Source organism: Pogona vitticeps, chromosome 2 (assembly GCF_051106095.1).
Source record: "Pogona vitticeps strain Pit_001003342236 chromosome 2, PviZW2.1, whole genome shotgun sequence".
Classification (NCBI taxonomy): domain Eukaryota; kingdom Metazoa; phylum Chordata; class Lepidosauria; order Squamata; family Agamidae; genus Pogona; species Pogona vitticeps.
Genome location: NC_135784.1, coordinates 295,839,505 through 295,866,969, shown reverse-complemented (window position 1 = coordinate 295,866,969; position 27,465 = coordinate 295,839,505). Strand labels below are relative to the sequence as shown.

The 27,465-nt window shown below is 39.8% G+C and overlaps 1 protein-coding gene and 1 long non-coding RNA gene across 2 annotated transcripts in view; both read right to left on the bottom strand.

The window, feature by feature from the left end:
• Positions 1–27,465, bottom strand: part of CCBE1 (collagen and calcium binding EGF domains 1) — a 184,730-nt gene that overhangs the window by 111,370 nt on the left and 45,895 nt on the right. The window lies entirely within an intron of this gene.
• Positions 1,068–4,264, bottom strand: LOC144586649 (uncharacterized). The gene is made up of 2 exons (XR_013541578.1): positions 4,019–4,264; positions 1,068–3,041 (listed from the first exon to the last, which is right to left on the bottom strand). It is a non-coding gene; the product is annotated as an uncharacterized LOC144586649 (long non-coding RNA).

The following is a 27,465-nucleotide window of genomic DNA, read 5'->3' as shown; positions in this document are numbered from 1 at the left end:
CTGAATCAAGACAGAGATCTAGAAACATTCTGCAGACCAGAATGTTGCAAACAAAACTCTACCAACCAGGCTCATCCTTGACATGAGGGAAACGTTATACGGTCTTACTGAGAAGCTTCCTTTACCCATTCAGAAGCTGGATGCTTTCTTTGTTGGCTCATTCCCCATAGTAGCCCAAATCAACCTGGCTGCCTCCACTTTCAATTGCCTCTTCCAGAGGTCTTCACTCTCTCCTTTCTAGGCTCTGACATTCCACCCACCACCAGAAGTAAAAAGGGAGGAAGAGTGTGGTATCTCTTGTCTCCTGGATTTCAGTTGGCATAGAGGCTGCCCCCAATATATAGCGGACTTAAGAGCATGTGGTCTGGAAGACTGCTCCAAAGAAGATGCTGATTATGCCCTTGCTCCAAATCTGGTCTGTCAGTTCCATCACTGCTTTCCTGGAAAATGAGGCTCTCAATGTCTGCTAGATAGGAATTGGTGAAGGAAGGTGTTACAGTTTTGCCAGATGAATCTTCCAATGATAAGCCAGAGTCCCTTGAAGTTGGCATCCAGGAGACCAAACCCCCAGCGGCTCCCAACCTTGGATAACCCAGGTGTTCTTGGAAACCCCGACCATCACAGCTGGTGGTGAAGGCTTCTGAGAATTGTAGTGCTGTGCTGGCCAAGATTTCTGGGAGCTGAAATCCATGAACACTTGGGTTACTAAGGGTTGGGAACCACTGCCCTAGGTGACTGCCTCTCAATGCTGATCCTGAACTTTCAGGGAGCTGGGGGCCAGAAGTCAAATCAGCATAGCTCTGGGGCCAGATCCCTCTGAGCCTAAGGGAAAAGTGCAGGTAGAAGATACAAGCCTGGATAGAGGCTTGCAAACAAAATATACAACTGAAGGAAATGAGTCCTTGAGAGAAGAACATGTTTCCTTGGGAGCAAAAGGTTTATCCTTGGGGATAAAACTCCTCCACCCAGAGAGACCAGCAGGCCAAATGCCTGTGGCTGAGCTCCATTGTGTGTGTGTGTGTGTTCTCTGCCATCAAGTCAGAACAGACTTATAGTGACCTTAATAGGGCTTTCAAGGTAAGTGAGATATTTAAGGACTGCTTTTACCCGTTTCACTCCCCCAGTGAGTTTCCATGGCCAAGTTGGGGTTCAAATCCTCCTGGTCTCCAGAGTTCTAGTCCATCCCTCTATTCCCTACACCAGTGGTTCTCAAACTGCGGTCCCCAGATGTTCTCGGACTGCAACTCTCAGAAATCCTGGCTAGCAGAACAAGTGGTGAAGGCTTCTTGGAGTCCAACAACATCTGGGGACCCTAGTATGAAAACCACTGCACAGTGAATAGAGTTTTGTTAACAGCTGGCCAAATGCCTGCAGTTGAACTCAGAAAGGCCGAGAGCTGTAGCCGAGAGCTGAATAAACCTCAGCTTCAGACTGTCTGTTTGCTGGAGAAAGTCTCTTCTGGTTCTTGTTCTTTCCTGCCACATATCCTGACTGTTCTTGCTGACTCCCTGAATTATAAGGACTCTTTAGAGTGGGTTGACTACACTTCTTGGACTTTCATTGTTTGCTCGTGGGAACTACTGGCTTGACTTTTGAAGTTTTCTTGACATTGGTCTTGGATCTCCCATGTCTAGCTTACCTGACTGTCTACAGTCACGTCTGTTAGACTTCTGCCTATCATTACATGTGCCTCAGCTTATGCTGCTGCTGCGATCACCTTGTCTGGGAGCAGAATAGGGTGGGTTTTTTTTACAGAAATTTCTTTAAAAAATATATGAAATCCTTCCACTAAACACTGCCCTAGGTGTTCTCAACCAGTTCTATCACTAAGTTTTCCATAAGCTGCACATCATCTGTTAAGATTTAATGTTCTGCTGGACATAGTGTCCTGTTTTATCTTCTAGATAGTGGATCAGCACTAACACTTTCCTTTTGTATCAGTTTTTCTCTTATAAATCTCTGAAGAGGTCTTATGGCAGCAGGAGTTTGAATTCTCACATGGCTTTAATTCTTTTTCTGAGGAGAGGGTGAGAATGTAATGTAACATGTGGAGTGTAAGAGGGAAAGTGGAATGTGTGCAACACTTAAGAACCTGGCTAGTAATGGGAGTTGGCAAGGAGCGGGTCTTGTAAAACTGTGTTCAGGACATCCTCATCTGTTCTTTTTACAGAGGCTCTTGCATCCATGAGCAAAGTGGTACTCAGAGATACACTAACTCTCAACTGGGAAGGACCATATCAGCTACATCCCTTTGTGTGTTCAGAGTATCATAGGTGGATCTAGAAATCTCCAGATTAATATTCTGTCTAGTCAGCTCTGACCTATGGCAAGCATTCCAGGGTTTCCTGTATGTAAAGTACTTCTTCTGGCATTCTGAGAACATGCAGCTTGCCCAAAGCAGCATAGGCTGCCTCTTTTCCTGCAGTGAACTGGGCTCCTAGACCTTGGCTTTGCTGTTAGGTACTCCACTGTCCAATGTTGGACAGTATCATCGAAGCTACCAACATGAATTTGGCCAGACTCCGGGAGGCAGTGGAGGACAGGAGGGCCTGGCGTGCTCTGGTCCATGGGGTCACGAAGAGTCGGACACAACTAAACGACTAAGCAACAACAGCTCCAATGCACTGAGCTATCCAGCCTCCTAGATGAAGGCGAAACAATTAAAAGTCGGTTGACAGTTGGACATCACCTGCTGCAGTGCATCCCTGGAGGTTTTCTCTACTAAGAACGTTGGCCATTATGAATGAATAACACAGCATTTGACATCACCAGGTGATGACTACCTCTGGATGTCCAGGTGGACATCTCTAAATAGATTTCTAAGTAGGTGCTCATACTTCTGGAGTAACCACATTAGCAAAGAAAAATGTGGGAAATACTATGGATTTGGGATAGGCTGATTCGTATTTTTTCCCCCATTGATCACATAATGCAATGGAAAATGTAATCAGCCTGGAAACTCCCCTGCCCAATCCACAGTTTTCCACTCCACCAGAGAGGCTTCTACTTATTAAAATATGGATCCTTTCACATAGTTCAGCCTGATTGCTTGAACCAATGCAGAAAGGGAGGATGAGCTGTGCAAGCACAGAGACACAAATCACCTTCCTCCTCATCTCTTACCTCAGAGGATGAACACATGCTGTCACTGACAAAACCTCTCTTTGAAGTCTCTTTAAAGCTTCTCCTCCATGCAACACTCTTGTTTTGTTTTGTCTTTTAACCAGGCACAGCAAAGCTTGGATGGCAACAGTTTTATTTAAAGCTAACAAGAGATAACTGAGAGAGGAAGGAGCCATAATGGCTTGTTAACACAGTTTTTTTGACAGTATTACCTGCAGGGCTGTAAGTAGAACTGCAAGCAAGCAGTTCCATGTAAGTGTGGCCACTTAAATCAAACAGGCCCCAATTCCACAGTGGAATTTCATAGCGAGAGAATGTGAGTGAATTTGCACTTTCCTCACTGTATGGTCACACCCTTAGAGAGCTGTACATTGATTTCTGGAGCTCCAATACACAACAGAGCTTTTTACCTAACACTCATGACCTTTGGGTAGTGTGGGCGGCATATAAATTAAATAAATAAATAAATAAATAAAATAAATAAAATAAAATCTGCAGGTTCTTCTAGCAAAAGGCTCTCAGATTCTACTGGGGAAAATGTGCGGACAGGAGCAATGCATAGCAACCATGACTGCAGATCAGAACGGTAAGTGGTAAAGAAGCCACCTCCATCGTGTCTGTGGTCACATTCCATCCATTGCTGTGCTTTGAAAGACACAGCTGTACATTAAGCATTTTGGTTATTACATGCTGTCAAGTCCCCTCCGAAGTATGGTGACTCTATAAATGAGTGATCTCCTCAGCTGACCTTGTAAATTCAAGACTGTGGCTTTCTTTAGGGAGTCAGTGCATCTTATAGTTAGTCTTCTTTTTTTTCCCCTGCTACCTTCCACAAGCAATACTGTCTTTTCCAGAATATCCTGTCATCTCATGATGTGGACCAAAGTACGACAACCTCAGTTTCAACATTTTTGCCCCCAGTGGTAGTTCAGACTTGGTTTGATCTAGGACCCACTTGTACATCTTTCTGGCAGCTGCAAAGCTCGCCTCCAATAGTGTATTTGAAATGAATGTATTTGAAATGAATGTATTTGAAATGAATGTAAAGTTTCTTCCCCCCCCCCGCCTCGTTTCAGAGTCTAGATATCCCATGATCTGAGTGCTAACTCACACTCTACCTCATGTTGTTGCCTCTTGATCCTTTACATGGATTAGGTGATGAATGAGGAGGTGAATGAGGACAATGTGCTTTGTAACACAAGCCTGTGGCATTGTGCATGGGGCACATTTGTTAAGCTAAGTACTTGCTCTGATTACATTTGAGAAACAGGAAAGTTAAGAATTACCTACAAAAACAGTCATAATGGTAACTTGGAGGCTGGAACTATGTCTGTAATTAATTACAGTATTTTCTAAAAAGAACTTCCCAATTTCAGACTAAAGTATAAACACATTTCTATTTACAGCATCCAGTTTCTGTTTTGTAGTGACACCTCTATTAGGCCAATAAAAAGGCACAATCATGATAGCTATTGCGATAAAGTATCTCTTCCTGAGGTGTGATGATACATAACATGGTGGTGGTGCTGGGGAACTTATATTAAAGTGAAGTAGTATAGTAGTTTTGCTTTGTAAAACAATACTGAGGTAGAAAATGCAAGTCTCAAAATAAGGGTCAGCGGGTTTTAGATTTCACCTTGAATGGCTCCCAGTATTGCTGGAGATTTTTAAAAAGTCATAAAGAAGTACAGTGGTGCCTCGCTTAACGATTGCCTCGTTTAGCGATGAATCCGCATAACGATGTGTTTTTTTAGAAAATAATATGCATCGCATAACGATGTTTCCTATGGGCGATTTTCGCTTAGCGAAGTTTGGGACCATGCTTCGCATAACGAATGCGATTTTAGGTCCCCTGCTTCACTTAACGATGTTTTTTTTTCCAATTAAAAAAGTGTCTTAGAAGGGTCAAAAACAGTTCTAAATGCTTGGATTCGTTAGAGGACCCCTTAAGTCATGTGCAAAACTGATTTGGCTTTGATCTGACTTTTCGTTAATTTTTTGTGAATTTTTTTTTTTGGCCCACAGGAACCAATGGACCTGTCAAAATCTGACAGCTCCATGCTTTCCTATGGGGGAGAAAACAATTTACACAAAATTAACGAAAGTTCAGATCAAAGCCAAATCAGGTTTGCACACAACTTAGGGGGTCCTCTAACGAACCCAAGAATTTAGAACAGTTGCTGAGTCTTCATTAATTTTTTGTGAATTTTTTCTTCCCCCATAGGAAATAATGGAGCTGTCAGATTTTGACAGCTGTCAAAAGTTGGGGGGAAAAAATTCACCATAAATTAATGAAAAGTCAGATCAAAGCCAAATTAACTTTTGCATCCGTTTTAGAGGGTGCAGAAGCTAATCCAAGCATTTAAAACCATTTTTGACCCTTGTATGACACATTTAAAATTGCAAAAATTGACTTCGCAAAGCCATTAAAATGTATTGAGTCAGCTTCAATACATTCCAATGGAGGATACATTGTTTCGCTTAGCGATGTTTCCTATGGGTTTTTTCACTTAACGACGGCAATCCGTTCCAATTGGAACGGATTAACCGGTTTCCAATGCATTCCTATGGGAAATGGTGTTTCGCATAGCGATGGTTTCACATAGCGATGTTTTTTTTGGAACTAATTAACATCGCTATGCGAGGCACCACTGTAATAAACTTGAATCTCTTTTTCGAAAATATAAGCCCCTTGCTTATATTTGATCTGTGTTGAATGGCAATATTAGATTTACGTTTAATGATAATGGCTTTGTTGGTTTCAGTGTAAATTCTGAACTGCTTGAATCATTTTAGTTGATCACTTTTTAAAGCTTTGATATGTAGACTGTGATTATTTTGAAAGTATGGAACTTGAATGTATTTTTCTGGTTTTAGCTAGAAAAATAGATTAGATACCTAATGCTAATCTGATAAAGATTCCAAATATTCAAGACAAACAGAAAGTGTAAATAGATGGCGAAAAAGCCAACAGAAACTCTGAACACCTCACGAGTAAATGCAGCAGAAATTAAATGCATTGCATTAAAAAAGTTATTTAAAAATTCCTAATTAAGCTTTCAAAAGTCCCTATGATGTCTTGGAAAGAAACCTGCTCATCACAATGAAGGACGGATTTATTTAATCTTTTACCATGAAATCCTTTAGAAATTCTAAGCTTTGGAATTAACATTATAAGCCCCAAAGCTCCAATTAAGACTCCTAAATGGACCTTAATGGCAATTTGAGAGGCACTTGAAATTCCCCTTGCCACTATTAAAAAGAGTGAAGAACTCCATGTAAATTGTCACTGAGGTGTATCAAGGTGAAGGTTCTGCTCAATAAAAATTGCCCAGTATTTCTTCTAACACCTTACTGTACAGAGTAATAAAACATGGGGGGGGGGAGAACAACCCAACCCAAAGGGGATCATACTTAAAAACCTGGGATTACATGAATCACTTTACACATAGTTAAGTCATCAAGTCACCAGGGGAAAAAAAGATGACATTTTTGATTGACATTTTCATGATCCTTACTCTTGATATTCACCATTGTTACTTTATGTAACTAGAAACGGGGCCTTCTCGGCGGTCGCCCCTCGGCTGAGGAACACACTCCCTGCTGAAATTCGGCTGGCACCATCGCTGGGTGTTTTCAAAAGCCAATTAAAAACTTGGTTATTTAAACAGGCCTTCCCCCCAGTCAATTAAGTGATTTTCTCTTTCTTTTTCTTTTTCTTCTTTTGAGTATTGCCATCTTGGAAATCTGTTGCTTAGAATTAATTGTATAATTGCATTTTATATGCTATTTTAACGTGTTTTAACTTATGCAAGCCACCCTGAGTAGACGCTGTCTAGAGGGGCGGTGTAAAAATCAAATAAATAAATAAATAAATAAATAAATAAATAAATAAATAAATAAATAAATAAATAAATAAATAAACAAACAAACAAACAAACAAACAAACAAACAAATAACTATGTGCTGTCAAGTTGGAACCAATTTATAGTGACACTAATAAGTGAGATATTTACGAGTTAGTTTCAATGGCTGAGTCAGGATTCAAACCCTGGGCTCCTGAGTTCTGGTCCATCACTCTATGCATTGCATCACACTGGGTAACCCAATCTGGGGATAAATTGTTCAGGAAAGTAAAGGGAGGCTGAAGGCGGTGACATATCAGCCTTTAACCCTATGTAAAATCTGACATATTGCTGGTTGAATAGGTATGATTCACACATTACTCCAAGATCATAACAGTTCATATTGGAATTCATAAAGATCAAATTCCTCAAGAATTCCATCATATCATCCACTGAAAATGGAAATCCAAAATCTCACCATACTTCCCTAACACTCCATGTTGATAAATGGATCATGGAATTAGATTTCTTCTAATCACCCAGCTCATATATCATGCAAACCCTTGTCTCCCTACACTGCATGAGTAGCTTTGGGCTCCTTTCCGACTGTATGAGCTTAATTCCTTAACTAATACTCCACTGTATTAAAAAACAGTTTCTAAAGGCAAACTGCCTGCATGTTAGGAAGAAAGATCGATACAGGTAAGAAGAAGCTGCCTTGTACAGCCAAAATCCTGTTGCTTAGTGCAGTAAATTGCACTAGAGTGGGCCCAATGAGTCAGTGAGAATTTAATGAGTCAAGATCTCTGTATGTTCCATCATTTCAAATGGGCCTACTCTAATTGAAGCTTACTTTAGGTTCATTTGGAAACTGCACTTAGAATAGGCCCATTTGAGTCAACTGAACTTATGAAAGGGTTGACTCAATTAATCCCCAGTGACTGAGTGGACCTACTCTAGTGTGATTTACTACACTAAGCAACTGGATTTTGGCCACTGAGTCAGACCATTGGTCCTAGTATTGTGAACTAGCTTAGTATTGTGAACTCTGACAGTTGGATTCTTTCTTATCTGGAGATCTTTACTATTCCATGGTAGTCTCCCATCCAAATACTAACCATACACAACCCTGCTTAGTTTCCAAAATCAAAGTATTCATTGGGATAGGATGACACTCCTGAGCTAACCATATGGAACTATGACTATAGCAAAAGTAGTAAGGGGGACATGACTAGCAATAATACAGATGAGACACAACCAAGTACAAGAGATTCTATTACAAATAGTGGCTTGAGATTAAATCCAACATTATTGTGACCAAGAGTATGCTCATTCAAATGAATGGAATTTGTTGGCCAACAGGAATTTCATTCCTTCTAATATTAACATATTGTTTCTAGTTTGGTCTAGAATTGATGCAGCCCTTGGATTCTAAGGTTTCTTCAGTTCATTCAAAGGGATCAACTTCCTCTCTATCAGTAGGGCACACAGACAGGGATGGAGAGAAGTGGGGAAATCCCACTATATGAGCACGAACTCTGTTGCACTCAAAGAAATAAAGTTATTATTAAGGACAATATTTTCACTTTTAGAACAAATAGTAAAACATTTACATCATCATGCTTTATTCTAGAAAAAGGACAAAATCAAAGAGCGATATTCTTTTTCCACATAAGATTAGATTTATCCAGTCCTACGACTCTGCCAACTCTTTAGGTTTTACAAGCAAGTAATTTCTAAATTAAATTTCTCAATGATATAAAAACAAAATGGCATAAGAAGAAGACGGAACAATTGGCAGGGGAAGAACACAGTTAATATTGTGCATACACATGGCTGCTTTCATGAATCAAGCACTACACTAAATACTACCCAAGGGCATATTTGTGGTTTTCCCCACTCTTGAACTATTGTATAATACCACTAATTAGGAGTCATGCACAATTTTGTAAGGTTACATAATAAAGAAGTCACATATTCATAGGGTTGCCATTAAATCTGAAGCAACTTGAAGACACACAGAATCATCAAGTAAGACTATGTAACAAACAGAAAACCAGAATATGTGTCTAGGGAATAGCTTAACTACAATGGGAGTCTGGAGTTGTCTTTACTGTCATTTGGGAGTAAATCCTCATGAACGCACCAAGATTTACTTCCGAGTAGAACATATATAATGACTGTACTGGCTGAAATCCTGTTGCTTAGCACAGTAAGTCCTTGGAATCAAAGAAACTTATGGAGGAGTTATCAAATCCCCACTGATTTGATGGACCTAAAGTAATTTCACTACAGAAAGCTCCAGGATTTCAACCACTGTTTCAATTTATAATCTATAACCTCATTCCCCCCTCCCAAGACCCAACTGATATGTAAATACCAACAATTTGTAAGTCTCTGTTAACTCATTAATAACCAACTTAAATAATAATAATAATTGTGTGCCAAGAAGTAAAATTTTGATTTATGGTGACTCTTTCCAGGGTTTTCGAGGTAGAGAACATTCAAAAGTGGTCTATCATTCCCTTCTTCTGGGGGCATCCTAGGACTGTGCAGCTTGTTCAAGTCTACACAGATTGGCTTTTCTCCTAGGACACAAAGTGGGAATCAAACTCCCAGTCTCTGGCTCTATAGCCAGGTTGAGCTTCAGCAAAACCACACACTTGAGTTGCTTGCCCCATCCCACCCCGAGGATTTGGGCCTCTAGACTAGAACCCGAAGATTCGAGCCACCTGCCACTACTGCCTGCCATCTTCAGAACACTTCCTTCCTTCCTTCCTTCCTTCCTTCCTTCCTTCCTTCCTTCCTTCCTTCCTTCCTTCCTTCCTTCCTTCCTTCCTTCCTTCCTTCCTTCCTTCCTTCCTTCCTTCCTTCCTTCCTTCCTTCCTTCCTTCCTTCCTCATTTTTAAATGTTTACAATTTATAATACATTAACATACACTTAGAATGCAATTTCCATAATAAAAAAATCAGAAAAAACAGAAGCAAATTTGTACTATATATATAAAAATAGCTGATACAAAAGATACAAGATGGTGGCAGTACAGAGCTAATTGTTCCAAAAATAATAGGACATCAATAATCAAAACCAAAATTAATCAGGGATAAGGCTGTGCAAGGCCTGTTTAAACCAGTGGTTCTTAACGTGGGCGATAATGCCCCCCAGGGGGCGATTTTATTTTTCAAGGGGGCGGTAGAACGAAAAGGGGCGGCGTGGGGGCGCTGGAGCAGAAGGGGGGCGGTAAGGGGGCGCTGGAGCAAGCCAGACCTGTGAAGATGGCTGCAGCCTTTTTACAGTGTGCATGAATATATATTTTCCTCCAATCTTAATTTAGTTTCAGAGTTTTTGTCGTGAAATTTTTAGTTCCTGCATTGCAGTTTGCTTTTATGACCTTTTTACATTTCTTTTTGTGTCTTAAAATTCGCTTGCAACTAAATCATTAAATGTTACTTTTTGGGGGCATTTCATTTTCTTGTAATTGAATTTTGTTTTCAGGGGTCATTGGATTTAAGTGTCTTAAACAAACAAACAAACAAACAAACAAACAAACAAACAAATAAATAAATAAATAAATAAATAAATAAATAAATAAATAAGAAAGATATCATCACCGCGGGGAGGGGGAGCGATAATAACTTCCTCAATGGCTCAAGGGGGAATTTCTTTCAAAAAGGTTAAGAACCACTGGTTTAAACATTTAACATGTGCTATCTCTCACTTTAACTTCATTTGTCTCCTTACTGTATAATCTGTCTGTTCCGTGAAGCCTACAGAGTAACTCTCTTAGTCACCTGCCTCTCCAGAAACCAAGACTGCAGATGAATAACCTCCTAACAATTTGTCCCTCTCTTTCCTCCAAACCCTCTTTCCCAACCATAATTTATGTGCTAGAAACTCCATTATAACAAGTCTGGCCATCAGTCCACCTACCTGCTTTTTCCTCCCATCTACGTACCCAGATCCTAAATGAGCCAAAGTTGGGGCATAAAGGAAAAGCAGACTCTTCAGCGGTGGCACCCGGTGGGATGCCCTCCCTGGAAGAGCCGTGCCTGGTACCTATTTTATTGGAGAATGTTAGACACTCAGTAAATTCCTTTTTTGTCTTCCATGAATTTTAAGAATTGGATCTGGTGCTTTTAATATTTTATATGCTTCTGTTTCCAACTTTTGGTCTTGCTTTTTTTAAAAATGTGTTCCAGCATTTTTTTAAAGTCACTGCTGCTTATTTTGTCTTGATTTTATTATGTATTGTTTTTATTGTTTCATTGTTTATTCTTTACATTTCTCTCATCTTGTACACCACACTGAGAACTGTCATAATTAGGCAGTCTAAAAAAAAGTACAAGCCAGCAAGGACGGTTACAGTAGCCCAGTATTATTTGAAGTGGCTGTAGCTTTCCAAGATTTCAGACAGAAGCCTTTCCCAGCCCTGTTTGAAGATACCAGAATTCCACCTAGGACTTTTCCCATGCAAAGCAAGTGCTCCAATGGTTTCCATCTGCTTACCCACTCCCTTGGGTCTTGAACCTTGAGTCTTGACATCAGTACCACAGACGATTCAACTGAGCATCCTGCATTATAAGGGAGGGTGGTGAGGACTGATATTAATGTCTATGTACTAAACCACTGTGGTCTCCTTCTATTCATGGTGAAAATCAGCTTTGAAAGTGGATGACTTGGAGAAGCAAAAAGGGATATTTGCATCCTTTCTTTCTCTCACTTTGCATCCTTTCTTTCTCTCACCCTAAGCAATTAGGAACGTGGTGGCGCTGCGGGCTAAACCGCCGAAGTCTCTGTGCTGCAAGATCAGAAGACCAGCAGGTATAAGATCAAATCCACGCGACGAAGTGAGCTCCCGTCGCTTTGTCCCAGCTCCCGCCAACCTAGCAGTTCAAAAGCATGCAAAAATGCAAGTAGATAAGTAGGTACCACCTTGGTGGAAAGGTAAACAGCATTCCATGTCTAGTCGCGCTGGCCACGTGACAACGGAGACTGTCTTCGGACAAACGCTGGCTCTATGGCTTGGAAACGGGGATGAGCATCTCCCCCTAGAGTTGAACACGACTGACTAAAATGTCAAAGGGAACTTTTACCTTTACCTTTCTCTCACTTTACTTCCCTGCAGTCACCCTACCCAAAAGGGTTGCACCCTTCCCTCTTCCCTGCAGATTCTCAGAGTTTTATTTATCTTCACAAACATGAGCATGGAGCCATAGCTGAGAAGGCAAATTGCACAGACAGGGGACAACCACCTCCTGCTTCTGTTTCTCTTTTTTCCAGCTGCCCCCTCTGGAAGCACTGTTCCCTAACAGAAGTGCCCATCTGGCTCCAAAAGCAATGACAATGGAAACATTTTGAAATACGTTCTTCTAAATTCATTCCCCCCCCCCCAGATATTTTTCATTACAAAATTTAGAATGTTTCCACCCCCACAATGACACAGAGAAGACCAATTTTCAGAGATCAAGCTGTCAGTACACTCCATCTAAACTGAGAGTTCCACTTCCCAAGCAAAGGAAGCAATAATTTTCCAATCACAGTAGATACAGATGGCAGGTATTATAAGATTATAACATACCAGCAAAGCAAGGAAAAAGAACTGGAGGAAAAAAATAAATAAACAATGCAAACCGGCAGTCAAGGTGAAATAAATGTCTGTTCATGTCCCCTGAAATATATTCTGCTATGTTCAGGGTGATTAATCCCTAGCGAAGTGTGTCTAAGACTGCAGCCTTAAGGTATCTGTTAAGTAAAGGAAGAAGATCAGACAAAAGATTATTAAGTGGTAATGCAATCCAGAATTAATGAGGAACAGAAAAGACACAAAGACAAGAAACAAAAGAGGAAGTACAAGGTTAAAGAAGGTGGGGGTGGACTCACAGGAATGTAACAAACGAACAGGGGTGATTTGTGTTATTGGCTTGAAAAAGAAAAGTTAATAATAAAAAAAGGATGAATTTAAGGAGTTTGAGATTGAAAACACCTTTTAAGATAAGTGACATAATTGCAAATAGTCTGCAAAATAGGAAAAGATCATCAACATTGGAAAGAATTCTGCTGGAAAAAAATGTGTGCACAATTGTAACTGTACAAATGGCTCCCTTCTTTGCTGGAATGCCTGTTGGTAAACAATTTCATAACTTGTGCATGTCCAGTTGCATGTCAGTTATCAAGGCTGGTGGAAATCGTTTGTCCAATCATTACTGCACATATGTGCTTTTTTAACAGGGTTCTGACAATCTAATGCATGCATACATATGCCCGCATAATTTTAAAACAAAATTCCTATTCCACCTTTAAATCAAAAATTATTTGGAAATTCTAACAGTAAGTTAGATAAAAGTGCTAAATTTAAAGATAACTGATCCTAGACATTTGGGATTAACCACTGGCCTTTATACAGAGTTTAAAAGCTAGATTTCAGGAGCTTGCAGAGAAAATCACTACAAGCCAATGTATAAATGAGCAATAAAGAATTCTCTTATTTTGAAAGACAGGACCTTGCTATGATCCACATACAGGCATTTGCAATCTCCTTGGGGTGCTTAGTTAATCAGCTCTTTCTATATACTGTATATATAAACAGAATAACACCATTCCAGAATTATGTTGCAACATTGTTTGGATGCAGAGGGAAGCACCGTTCAGAGTAGAGCTAACACAATGTGAAACCAATAATTAAACAAATAGACCCAAAGTCCATAACTCAAAAGGAGCATGTTTCTTTTCTTTCAGCAACTGCATGTCAAAAAAACCTGACAGTCTGCAAAATGGAAAACTCCAAGGAAAACATGCTGAAGGAAGACTAAGCTGAACAGAATCCTCCCCCTCTGCCCAAAGTCGGGCAGAGGGCCAGACTTCTCGGCTATTTTTAACTCCTCACAAATCAAGGTGTGTATGCTGCACCTGGAAGGTATGTGGTGATCCCCCTTGTAACTGATGGCTTGTCTTAAGAAGATAATTGAAAATGGATGTAGTATCAGAGGTGAGCTCAGGGCAAAGAGTGACAGGTAATTATGGTAGATTGCCTCACAGTGAAAGAATCCGCACTTCAGAAAGTCACATTTTCAAAATACCAAATCTCTCAGTTGGTATATAAACTTTTTTATTCCATATGAATTTTTTAAATGGTTCCTCTGTTTTTGTCTGTTTTCCAAATTGTGAAGCTTTTGAGAATTCCAGGGTATGCTTTAGTAAGATAGTGCTTGGCAAAGTGGAGAATGACTTTACACTGTCTCAGATAATTCTGTCTTATCCCAAACTGACTAGCAAAGCTTGTTTCTAGCTCTGATCCTTGGTTCCTGTAAAGGAAGAGTAGTGGCTTCTATGTGTCCAATACTTGTACCTAGCCTCCCGCTCCCGTTCAAACCAAACCAAACCAAACCAAACCATACAAAGCAATAGCAATCTTTCAACCATTTTGAATACTGAGTGTTTTTCTGGTTTAAAATAATGTAGCCTGTTCCAATTTACAATATGAATTGCCATTCGTGGTTCTTAACCTTTGTTAGTCAGGTGTTTTTGAACTGCAACTTCCAGAAACCTCAGCCAGCAGAGCTGATGGTGAAGGCTTCTGGGAGTTGCAGTCCAAAAACATCTGAGTAACAAAGGTTAAGAACCAGTGCGGTAGGCTTCCAGGACTAGCAATTCCCCTTTATTTTTAAAAAAAATTTGGTTGGGATCTGCAATGGGCTAGAACCCACAAAACAATCTTGGGAGGTCCCAGGTGGCCCCAGGTCTGCACTTTGCATGCTCATGCTATAAAGTGAGTTTTAAAGAAATTTTAATATAATGCTGTTGTTTTGGGAAGTGAAAGCTCCTTTGTAACTTTCTTTATCAGTTATTATAGCCCATAGCTCACAAACCAGACTGACTAAACTATTTCAGCCAAGTCCAGTTAGCAACGTAATTGAGTCAATTACTTGCTTCTGTACTTTATTGCCCTTGTGAAATGTAACCCTTTGGCCTAACCAGTCCAGCCAGTCTCCTCACTACTGAATTGTGTAACAGACAGGCTGCCCACTGTCGATCCTGTTCAGACCAGCCGTATCTTTAGGAAAGTAACTTGCAATAGTTGCTATAAACTATTCCATTGTCCTGTGTACGTGCATGAGAAATGTAACTTGCTGATTGGTGGGATTAGTTGCTAACACCCACCCCCATACCTCCTTGCTCAAAAGATACTATAAAATTTGTGTCAATATTCCTTTGATTGACTGACTGATTGATTGATTGATTGATTCTTTTTGTACTCCCATCCTACAGGAGTTACCATCACACTGGTGGATAATAAATTACTTTCGCTGCCTCACTCACTGTCTGATTATTTTGCCTCCAAACCCTACCCAGGGAACAAAACTGTAGGTATGATCTAGGCACACTCGCAACAGTGAATTATCCTGACCATCAGGTCTCAATAGTACATCCCAGCATGTGGTCCCTTGCCAGGTTTTATTGAGACAATCAAAAAATCATCATGTCTTTTCACTGTGCTAACTGAGAAGTTCTGGGGCAATGCTTAGGAGTGGTTCGGTTTTGTTTTGTTTGGGCTACAATAACTGGCCATACTGATTAGGGGATTCTGGAAGCTGTTGTCCAAAAGTAATACTGTACTTGCTGGTCTGGTGCCAGACAGGAGACACACACGTTGTTCTGAACTTTGAGGAGGAAGCATGTAACTGTAAGTTCTAAGCAAGATCATGCAATTTTTTTAACGTTTTAGATCAGCAACTATAGAGCACAGCTACATATAATACACAGAGGCAAAACAAGAGTTTACCACCAAGGGCTTATGGAACAGGGAATGTCAACCATTCATGGCTCATCAGCAAGTGTTTTTGTAGCATACATAACTTATATTTTAGGTGAATGCTTGAAACATGTTTTAACATAATGTTCTTAGTGCACACTTGGGGGGGGGGAGTGAGAGATGGCACACCATTCAATTGCTTCACTTTGTATAACCCCATAATGAAGCCAGTTGAATAACAGTTCAATGATGGTTGGGTTACAAAGAAATACTATTTTCTCTTGCACATTACTGTAATAAATATAAGTGAAGTAATGTTGGAAGTCTATTTTAATAGTGGCATTTTCCCATACACACTTTGTGATTTTTAATCTTGTGCATTGTTTTGAAAATCCCCTCCCTCAATGATGTGTGTGATTATCATCCCTTACCTATTAAACACTGTTCATCTGCTTTCCATTTGGCAACTGACTGCTTTAATTTAAAGGGGATTCAATGTAATCATACAAATACCATTGGTAGGGCGTGGAACTATTGTATTTTACAATAAGTCAATATCAAAAGCTCCTCTCATTACAAACATTACAATTACATCATAAATTTATCCAATCCCTCCATGTATCTAACATAACTTCCCCCCAGCATCTTAACCTCATGACCTTTCTTCCCAAAATATACAATTAACTTAAACTTCATTCTTTCTATACTGTTTTACATGGTGGATTACAATTTAAATTAAAAAAAAACATTTCTGATTATTTAAGTTAAAATTATAATTTTTAAAATATAAATCGTGTTTTAAATCCATTTGATTCTTTAAAAAATCATTGATTTTTTTATCCCCATTGGTTTAAAATATTGAAAACATATACTGTACTTCAGTCTCTGAATAGAGGCTAGACTTTTTCATTTACAAAGATACTTTAACTTTCAGTTTCTCTCCTTAGAATGGGAAGCATTCTAAGGAATACAAGGAAAATAAATAATAACACAACAAAGACACTACAGTTTTTCACACCAACTAAGAAAAGAGTGAAGGGGAAAGGTAAATTATCACTATTTGACATCCTGGAAAAAAGATAATTCAGTCTTGACTCCATGGTAAATTGTTTCATAGTCTTAAGTGTGAAACCATATTTCACAACTAAAAGCAGAGCTTTTATAAGAATAAATAATGTCTGGTTATCCTGGTCTGAGGTTTCTACAATTCTCCTAGTTGAAAACTGGCTTACTTTTGTTTGATGACTGGTCATCAGGACATAAACAAGAGGCTTTACTTGCATGTTGACCGTTCAGACACAGAAGATTTGAAGGAAATGCATCTCTGGAGAGATAATTCTCAGCTAAGGGTTAAGGTGAAAACAGGCCAATATTATCTGGTTTATTCCAGGAGATGGAAAAAATTTTAGGCAGGTGCTTATGAAGTTCTCTTTTAGAAAAAAAAGCTGATGAGGAAAGAAGTTCCTATTCCACTGGGAACAGTATCTTATCATCTTGAATTAGGTAATTGAATTTTAAAACATATCTGCAAAAGGGACACTAGAAAGGCAAATACTTATATACTGTACTGTTATTGTGTATTTGTATTTTTGTATATTTTATTTTAGGTCTATATATTTTGTAGTTCTGTGTCTTTGTGCCTCAGATCTTTGTACATTAGAAGACTAGTGATGAGGAATGATCATTTCCTAAGATTTATGGGTATCATTAAAAAGGGGATTGAAAATAAAACAGCCAACATTTTAAAGCCATTGTACAAAACGCTGGTAAGGCTGCACCTGGAGTACTGCATACAGTTCTGATCGCCATACCTCAAAAAAGACATAGTGGAACTGGAAAAGGTGCAGAAGAGAGTGACTAAAATGATGACCAGGCTGGGGCACCTCCCTTATGAGGAAAAGTGACAACGTTTGGGCCTTTTTAGTCTAGAGAAAAGGTGCCTGAGGAGGGACATGACTGAGATGTATAAAATTATGCAGGGGACATCCACTCACATTGAGTGTTGCGAGAGAGAGAACAGACAAAAGAAAATATTTCTTTATCCAGCGTGTTGTTAGTTTGGGGAACTCCTTGCCACAGGATGTGGTGATGGCATCTAGTCTAGATGCCTTTAAAAAGGGATTGGACAGAATCCTGGAGGAGAAGTCCATCGCAGGTTACAAGTGACGATGGGGATGTACAATCTCCAGGCTTCAAAGGAAGGTACCTCCAAATGCCAGATGCAGGGGAGGGACATCAGGACACAGGTCTCTAGTTGTCTTATGTGCTCCCAGAGGCATCTGGGGGGGGGGCACTGTGAGATACAGGGAGCTGGACTAGATGTGCCCTTGCCTGATCCAGCAGGGCTCTTCTTATGTTCTTATAGATGATGTCCTGAGATTTGTTCCCTAATTTTTTGGGATTAAAAAGAATTCATAGGATTCCACCCTGTTTTTCATTGTTTTCACTTTTCTCCTCTTTCCCCCTGCAACTCCTGCTCTGGCACCTTCTTGTATGTGGAATATGGGTAACGTACAGTATACTTATGTAGTATTCGCTTTGGGCAATGCTTTTATTATGGTTGCTGTTACATTGGTTACCTGATTTAAAATTTCAAATCCTGCAAAGTTAGTTGTGTTTGCCATGTTCATTTTAAGAGAATAGCCTCACAGAACCACAGAAATGGTACACAATGGCATTTTGAAGAGAAGAGGTAGGAATAGGAGGACAGAGTACGGATGAACATGCTAAGTAGGGAGGGAAGGGAAGCAAGTATGGTTCACGGTTTCTTGCCACCAGCTCCTACTGATGCTCCCTCCCTCTCTCTCTGGAAAAATACAGTGGACACTGAGCAACATCAACAGCCACAAGAGCAAGAGGAGTTGTGCGGCTTGTCTGAACAAGAGGAGTTGTGCTCATAATAATAATGTAATGCCAAGTCAATTCTAACAGATGGCGACCCTATTCAGGGTTTTCTAGGTAGGGAATCCTCAGAGGTGGTTTGCCCTTCCCTTCTTCTGGGGGTGCCCTGGAAATGTGCAGTTTGCCCAAGGATACACAGGCTCACAGGAGGCACAGTGGGGAATTGAACTCCCAACCTCGTGGCGCAGTGGTTAAAACGCTGTACTGCAGCTAAAACTGTGCTCACGACCTGGGGTTCAAATCCCAGGTAGCCGGCTCAAGGTTGACTCAGCCTTCCATCCTTCCGAGGTCAGTAAAATGAGTACCCAGCTTGCTGGGGGGGCAATGTGTAGCCTGTATAATTAAAAATTGTAAACCGCCCGGAGAGTGCTTGTAGTGCTATGGGGCGGTATATAAGTCCAATAAATAAATAAATAAATAAATAAATAAATAAATAAATAAATAAATAAATAAATAAATAAATAAATAAATAAACAAACAAATAAACAAACAAACAAATAAATAAATAAATAAATAAATAAATAAATAAATAAATAAATAAATAAATAAACCTCCACAGTCCACTGAGCCAGCTGATCCTAGCACCTTACAAAATGTGTGCCGGGGGGGGGGGTGTCATGAAAAAGCCTAAAATAGCCGGAAAAATGTCTTGCTCTCTCCTCAGAAAGAAGAAAAAAATATCACATCTTGTTTACTGCACAAGCATAACCTAGATCAGGATTCACAATCTTTTTCTAAACCAAATTCTTTATGAAAACAGGCCCAGATTAAGGACCGATAGCAGAACAATAAAGCATATTCTGCTGCCTCTTACTACGTGCATGCAACATCAAGATGATTTATGAGTATCCAGTCTCTTTCGATCCCAACTGCTGCTGCTTTATTGTCAAAATATTGCCATAGCAGCTATTTTCTGCTAAGACAACTGGCAGAATCTGTAGTAAGGTCCTGCCTTGGGATCAAAATGTGGCTGTGTTATCTCAAGAGTCAGAAGAAAATCTGCCTGAATTATACCCAGCCAGGCTGATGGTAACAGTTAACTTTTATTTTAATTTTATTTGACTCAGCTATTTATAGTTCTTTGTATGGTTGCTCAGAAGTAAGGCTCAATGGCTGAAATCCAGCAATATGTTGATGCTAGAATGAGTCCATTAAATCAGTGGAGATTTGGTGAGTCAACACCTATGTAAATTCTATTGATTCAATGCGCATATTGTAATTGCAATTTACTGCTGGATTTCAGATATTGTAGAAAACATCTGAAATTCTGGGAAACAATTTGCTTGGGAAAGACATGTAATAAAAAACTCTCCATGGGGCACACTGTACTTTTCTTTTGACAGTACAAGTGTACGGGAAGGAGTTTACATCTGTATCACATTAAAATACTTATTTATGGTTTATTTTAATCCCTGTATTAGTTGTGGACATACAGAATATCATACTACACATGGATATACTGTAATATTAAATTTTGCATTTTGAACTCAGAGAGTTGACAGATGTATGAAATGACTTATTACTTGTCATTTCCTTGATCCTCACACATTTCGATCCGATACATGTGAAACTTTCTTCTTCCGAATTTGCTTTCTTCAGATGTTTCTCAGGACTTTCCCCCCATTTTGCAATTTCCAGATTTCCCCCAATCTAGTGGAATTACTGCTACTTTGTAACAAAGGGCATAATATCTCATGTTTTTATCAAGGTAGTGTGCTTAAAGAACAAAATAAGTTGTAAAGAAAACAGATGGGGGCAAATTAAGGAAAACTGGTTCTGAGTCCAGTCAGTTGCGTAGTTGTTTTATTAAAGATACAACAAATATTCTCCAACAAAAAAGATGATTCAAATCAACACACATCCTTGAAATAGTAGTCCACTACTGCAAGATTTTTTGTTCCTGCATGATAGCAAAAAGGCTGTCATCATTACAATAAAAAAGAAGGAAAGTAAAACTGTGCTCTGCATGAAGAACACTGCATTTTATACTAAAACCTTGTATTTATGTAAAAGGAAACTTGCATTTTGCAGAAAATACAGTGATTTTTTTTTGCACAAAATGGCTGGAATCCTATTAGATTCTCACAGCTACTGGCAGTCAATTAATCCAGTTTGTAGTGCATCTTGGTTTATAGTTGGGTATGTAACCAGGCTTGCACCTGAGACATGCCATGGAAATTCATCGATTAGCCACAACTAACATAGCCAAAGCAACTCACATGAAGACCAGTAAGATGCTGGCCAATGTGGAGGTTTTATGCAAAACACAGTCCACCTCTAAAGTACTCAGAGGTGAAAAATGCACAAAACTCTCATCTTGGCCAATAAGGCTTTTGAGATTGTTAATTCTGACTTGCAAGAACAAAATAAGCAAAGTCCCTATAGCTTAAATGTCACAGGTATTACAAACCACAGTGAGTGGTTCCAGTATGAATCCAACCCATCCCACATAAGGTACAAAGAGAGAGAGAATCGCCTGTTTCGGACGCATCTTTCTCATTAAGCCAAGATATCCAAACTAGAGTCTAATGCTGGTATGTCTCATCAATCATTTAACTACAGATGGGCATGAACTGCACTGGTGGTTTGGCCCAGTTTGGTGCAGCCTTTTCCACACAACTGTCCACTCACCAGTGTTTCTGCAGGCTTCCCTCATCTAAATGGATAATCATGCAGAGGAGGCCCTGCAGGCAGTGAGTAGGCAAGCACACAGAGGAGGCAGGGGAAGGAAACACTGCAGCCAGTGAGTGGGCAAACACGCAGAGGAGGCAGGGGAGAGAAGCACACAGTGCCAGTGGAACAGCTGTGCAGGGGCTGCTCTGAACTGGGCTGAACCACCAAAGTATGGTTTGTGCCCATTTCTACTGTTGATATTTCACTAATCTATATACTGTGCTTGAAGATTTTTTCAGTCAGTAATATATGAGAACCAGCAAGCTCTGGTGACCAGGAGCAAAATACATAAGGAGCTGAAAACATCTTTCTTCTGTGGCTCCAGATTCAAGACAGGTTTCAACCAATCTTGACAATCATAGTTTCCCAGTTCAAACCTAATAGAAAACTGCAGTCAGTAAACCCAGGACCTTTTCCAGTCACAGAACCTTCTAGGCCAAGAACTTGTTACTGGAAGCTGGAAATTATTAGTATTCTAGAGATGTGATTGAAGAAGACCTTCACAACTGACCAACCACATTTGTTAACAAAGCCCATGTTTACATCCAGAGACCAGTCGCAAAACAAAGCAAGCTAATAAGTTAACTGAAAATCTCTTGCTGTGACAATCAAACATTCTGATCACTTAAGAAATCCCCTTTTATAATCACCAACTGTATGTACTGAGTAGTTTTGCTCTGAGTAGACACAGAAGAATGAATAGAACAGTTTTTTCATCTGATTGTGGGGGTTTTTTTGTGTGTGCATGTGAAAGTTTTGCTAGGTTTTGCATTTAAATTAATCTTTCCAAGAAGAAGGGATGAAAACGAAAATATTTTTCCTATACGTCGACGCTGCCAGTTGGCAAGACAGAATTTATTCTACAAGAACAAAGAAGATGATCATAGACTGTATTAATCGTATGATCATAATACCTTTCCAAAGAATGCACTGGCCATCTGGATTTTTCTTTTACTTGTTAAAATGCACAACCTCACAGTGAACAAATGAGGAAAAAATGTGAGCTCCATGTAAAACAAGCAGTATCTTGGTCTTTAGGACAGCTCTCACAGCAAGGTGATAACAAAAGGCAAAGGAGGACACAAGCACAATATCTTGGAGAAAGATTTATTGGAAATGAGTCCTTAATTCCTCACTCCAAAACCCCAGTCCACATGTTTCACAGCAACCACCTCCAGCTAAACACACAACTGCAGTGGATAAATCCCAGAATAACAATGAATGCCACTATTATCATAACTTTGAATCTATGACTGTGTTGTAATAAGGAAACCTATAACCCCGAGTGCCATCCCACGAAATGCACATATAGTGGAAGATGCACTAGCTGAGTTATGTATCTTCTTTCTTACATTAGGACGGCTGGGTTAGTCTAGTTCACTGGTTCTTAACCTTTGTTACTCAGATGTTTTTGGACTGCAACTCCCAGAAGCCTTCACCATCAGCTCTGTTGGCTGAGGTTTCTGGGAGTTGCAGTTCAAAAACACCTGAGTAACAAAGGTTAAGAACCACTGGTCTAGTTTACCTTCTAAAGATACAGTCGTCTTACTATGCTGCAGCAAAGACAACAGACTATAACACCTTAAAGGCAAGACAATCTATCCTGCTTATGAAACAATACATTTCTTAACATTTAGGGTGGCTGCAAGAATTGTTTTTCCTCTTTCTGTTATGTTTTAAGGTCATGAAAGAGGGAATTTGAGCAGATGCAGCTTTCCTCCTGGTTGCTGCATGACAAGCCTTAGCTGTTAAAATCCCATTTGCCATATAACTACTAAAGCTATGGGAATCCAAGCTATAATCCTCAACCTTTGATCACATTATCTACATTTTTAGTATCTTGTAAGAAGGGAGCATTCTTAAAATGTCTATTCTGTGAGGAAGTATATGGGCTGCACCCACACTGGGAGTATAAATATATTTTTATAGAGATATGGAAACTCGCTCTCTTTTTCGCAAGATACCGGCAGTGTTGAGAAAAGGAAGCTTGCTTCACATGCATGGCCCCTTTTATCCTTTGCCTAATCACACAAGAAGGGTTTTTCATTCTCTCTTGAAAACAATCTGGGTTGGGCATGGTGTTTGCCACCTGTGATCCCCCTTTACTTGTAAAGACCCAGAGTCAATGCATAAGGAACTACAGTACTTATATACAGGTGAAGATAACACAGTGATTATTGCAGAGAACTCTTAAGTGAGGGCCAAATAAAATGTGATAGGCTTCCATTATTAGTATTACCATTATTTTTAAAGTATTTTAAAGAAATAACAATGCGGGGCACAGGCAAAAATCACAAGAGGCTAGAATTTCTTCCTGGTCCCATTTAGCTAGCAGCCAAACTGTACCTGTAACAATGAACTGCTTGTTTTCAAATGTTGGTTAAACTCGTCTAGCTGCAGAGCAGAAGGGCAGGGGTTCACGGAGCAGAATAGCCTCAAGTTCCCCGGAGTAGTCGGCCCCTTCTCTCCTTAACAGGCACTTACCGTAAGTTCTCAGTAACTTACTCTGAGACACTACTAGGAGAAAGAATAAAATGTTTCGTTACTTACAATTGAACGGATAAACAGCAAACTGACAAACATGACTGCTTTCAACAGATTCTTGGAGATGGAAAAAGAACTGAGCAGAGAGGCGGGGCTCTCTTTGAATTCTCATTGAAATCTATCCAACATTAACCAATTATTGGTTAATGCTGGATAGACTGAAAGTCATCTCAGCCCAGAAAAGTCCCGTCTTCAGCAGCAGGGGAAACTGTAAAAACACAGATATGCTGCACATTCTGGAGTAATGCTGGCCTCACTATAGTACAGATCTCATCCCTAGTGTGCACCCATACGTGGAGAGGCAAGCAGCCCCCACCTTGTAGGGGGTAACTGGTTATGTGGGGCTCCCAGGACACAGTACACCTCTGAAGCCATGCATGCAGACTTGAGGTGATTGGAAGAATAATGTGACACACGTGTAGCAAACAAAAGAATAAACAATATTGTCTGAGCACATGGATATTCTATTTAATTAAATGGAGGAGCTTCCATTAGGAGATGAGCGAGGAAGTTTTTTTGTGGGTAAAGGAAAGAAAGTTGTGTCTCGGCAGCCAGGAAACACTGAACCTGCAACACCCCCATTTTGGGGAACAGACCAGACACTCTTGCACCCAAGTAACCTTAAAGCCTCTTAACTCAACTTAAAGCATTTGTCAGCTTCTGGTGTAATTAAATGCAGCACAGTTGTCTGGATTTACTCTGTTCCTTGTTTACACTGTATTTATTTGAACTTGGGAAGAAAAAGAAGGGGTGGTGGTTTAATTTTCCATTAAGCAGCGAGATTCCACTCAACAGAAAATATTCCAAGATTACACAATTTTTGTTCACATTTTTCTAAGAGAGATAAAAACCAGATGTATCTATTGATTCAACCCCAAATACTCTGTACTCCTACGAGCAGAAGGCTTTTGCCCCCCTTTCCATTCCTTCAGTTTTAGAAAGATTTTTTTAAAAAAAAAAACTGATAAATCACAGGACCCTTTAAAATGCATTAGAATTGCTGGCTGAGACATCACCTGTAAGACAGGGCTCTGAAAAGTTAGTTTTTGGATTAGGATTCTAAAATCCCCAGCTAGCACAATCCTCTGTGCCTTGGATAAAAGAATTCTGGGTTCAAATCCCTATTTAGTCATGCAACTCACCAAGTTCTTTGTGCTACCAGAAAGCCAGTGCACCTGCAGGAGTGAAGTAGGATAACCCCTGTTTTATTTTCTTATCAGCTTCTTTCAAGGTGTAAAATAGAGGAATGGGGGGGGGGGGAGGGGACCTCAGACCACAGGATCTCATTCAACCCTCTTGGAGTCTCAAGTCTGGTTTTCTGCATTTTTCCGGAGTGCGACAGACACCTCTTTCCCTTGACAGTTTCTCAGCTTTTGTACATGTTTTTTTCCACTTTCTGAAAAGTCGAAATGTCTTCTAAGAACTCTAAGTAAAGTAAGAACTTTAAACTCAACCATGCCGGTATTTGGGGTCCAACATTTTTGCCTTTGGACCCAACTCACCAGTGGAATGTAATTCCCTCCCTCCCACAACTGTGTGAAACTGAATTTGGTGATAAAGCGAAAAGAAGTTCCCCATTCTTGGGTAGACAGTGTAGTGTTCTATATATACAAATGTTGGACTAAGTCTCAGAAAATGTAGGTTCAAATCCCTGCTTGGCCATGAAAACTTACTGAGCATCTTGCATACCTTAAAAATGCTATCAAGGTTGCCATAAGGAAGACACAATTTGATACTGTATAAAACCAACAGCACACCATCAGTAAAGCATGAGTACTCCTCTTGCAATTTAGCAGCCCGCTGTTTTCAGTAAGCGCTATGATGATTAAGAAGGCACTGATTTCTTTGAAATGCATGTCATCATCAGAAGACACATGACAGAGTTTCTTCCTACAGCTGAAGCCAAGCAAACAATGCAGTGTTCAATGCCTAGAAGGAAAGCTGTTTGCAATCATGTCTCAGTGGCTCTGAACCTTTTGGAGAAGGAACACGGAACAAACCTGGTAAACGAATAATTAAAACAGCCAAACATGTATGCATAATTGTTGCCGAGTCAATGAAAAATATGGAAAAAATTAAGATTGTAGGAGGCAACAGATAATTTGGCTCCAATAGCTTTAATGTACCTCCATAGCCTGGGCTTCTGCGCTAAATGATATAGAGATATAGATGCATATATATATTCATGGCGGAGGGCAGCCAGAGGAATGCACCAGATAATCCCACTTGCAAACTGCTTCCTGCCAAATCCTTGCTATTTGTTTTCTCCCAGTCTCTGGGGCATGAGTTCTCAGATAAGACAATTTTAAAAACAAAACAAAAAAGCAGAACCTAGCAATAGCTGCAACACATTTAAATTAATGTGCATAAATTAAGACAATCAAATCTCATTAACAATCTGAGAAATGTAAGACATGTTTTCAGTATTTACTTTAAAGATGCTAATCTGTGATCAAGCACAGGGGAAGGAAGCAACAATGAATAGGTTAGGAATGTCCAGTTTTAGGCAAATGTGAGATAAGAAATAAAAATGCATTTTCATGGGTGTAGGTGGCTCTGCAAAATCTACCAAATAAATTAGAGTACAAAAAGCTCAAACGTGGGTACCCAGATGTTCTTGCACTGCAACTCCCAGAAATCATGGCCAGCACAGCAAGCGGTGAAGGCTTATGGGAATTACAGTCCAAGAACATCTGGGGACCCAGTTTGAGAACCACTGTTCTAGAGCAGCATATGGATCAATAAGTCTCCTGCAGCAAGTGATTCAACCCCACAGATCCTGCCTTCAGGTTATCTGACCCTGTCAAGCTGCTGATGAGCTTGTTGCCAAGACTGAAGGTGCAACTACAGAGTGAAAGAAATGTGAATTCACTTGCAGTGAAGTCACACAGACCTGGGGAAAATTTGGGTTTCCCCAAATCTGTTTGCATTAACTGGCCAAACAAGGAAGGGAGGGAATTAGTTTAAAAACTTGTTTGCAGTTTGTTAATATACATCTCCTGTAGCCCTGCAGGAGGCACAGTTAAAAGAGAACTATTTAATCATCTGTAAGCAAAGGCAGAGTGGCCATTTCCTCCTCTTGTTTTCACCAGGATCATTCTCTTCTGTATCAGTTCAAGTGATCACGTTAGCTGAACTAATGTGAATGGATCCAATGGCAAAAAGGAAACGCTCCAATAGTGGAGGAAAAAAACTATGGATGAGTGGTGGGGGTTGGAGTCCAGGCTGATTTGCTTTTGACCATCATGTGATCAATGGGGGGAGGGGAAGTGAACTAGCCCAAACCCAATGGGTGCGTTTCCTGCAATTGTTTTCAATGTGGTCACACCCTAAATCTCAGAATAGCAACAGCAGAACTATAATCTGCAGTTCTAAAATGATGATGATGAATCAATAGTTTGCATTCATTTCAAACCTTCATGAGAATAAAACTCGCTGAGCACTTTCACTTTCACTGGAGATGTCTGCAACGTTATGCCTCTGAAAATAATGAAAATAACAGGATTTCTTTAGCCAATGCAGCCAAAAAAACAAAAACAAAAACCTTCTGAGACTATACATAATGAATATCCCAAAGCTGGTGGATCTTAAGCCATGAAGATGCAACTTTACATGTTTACTTGTACATA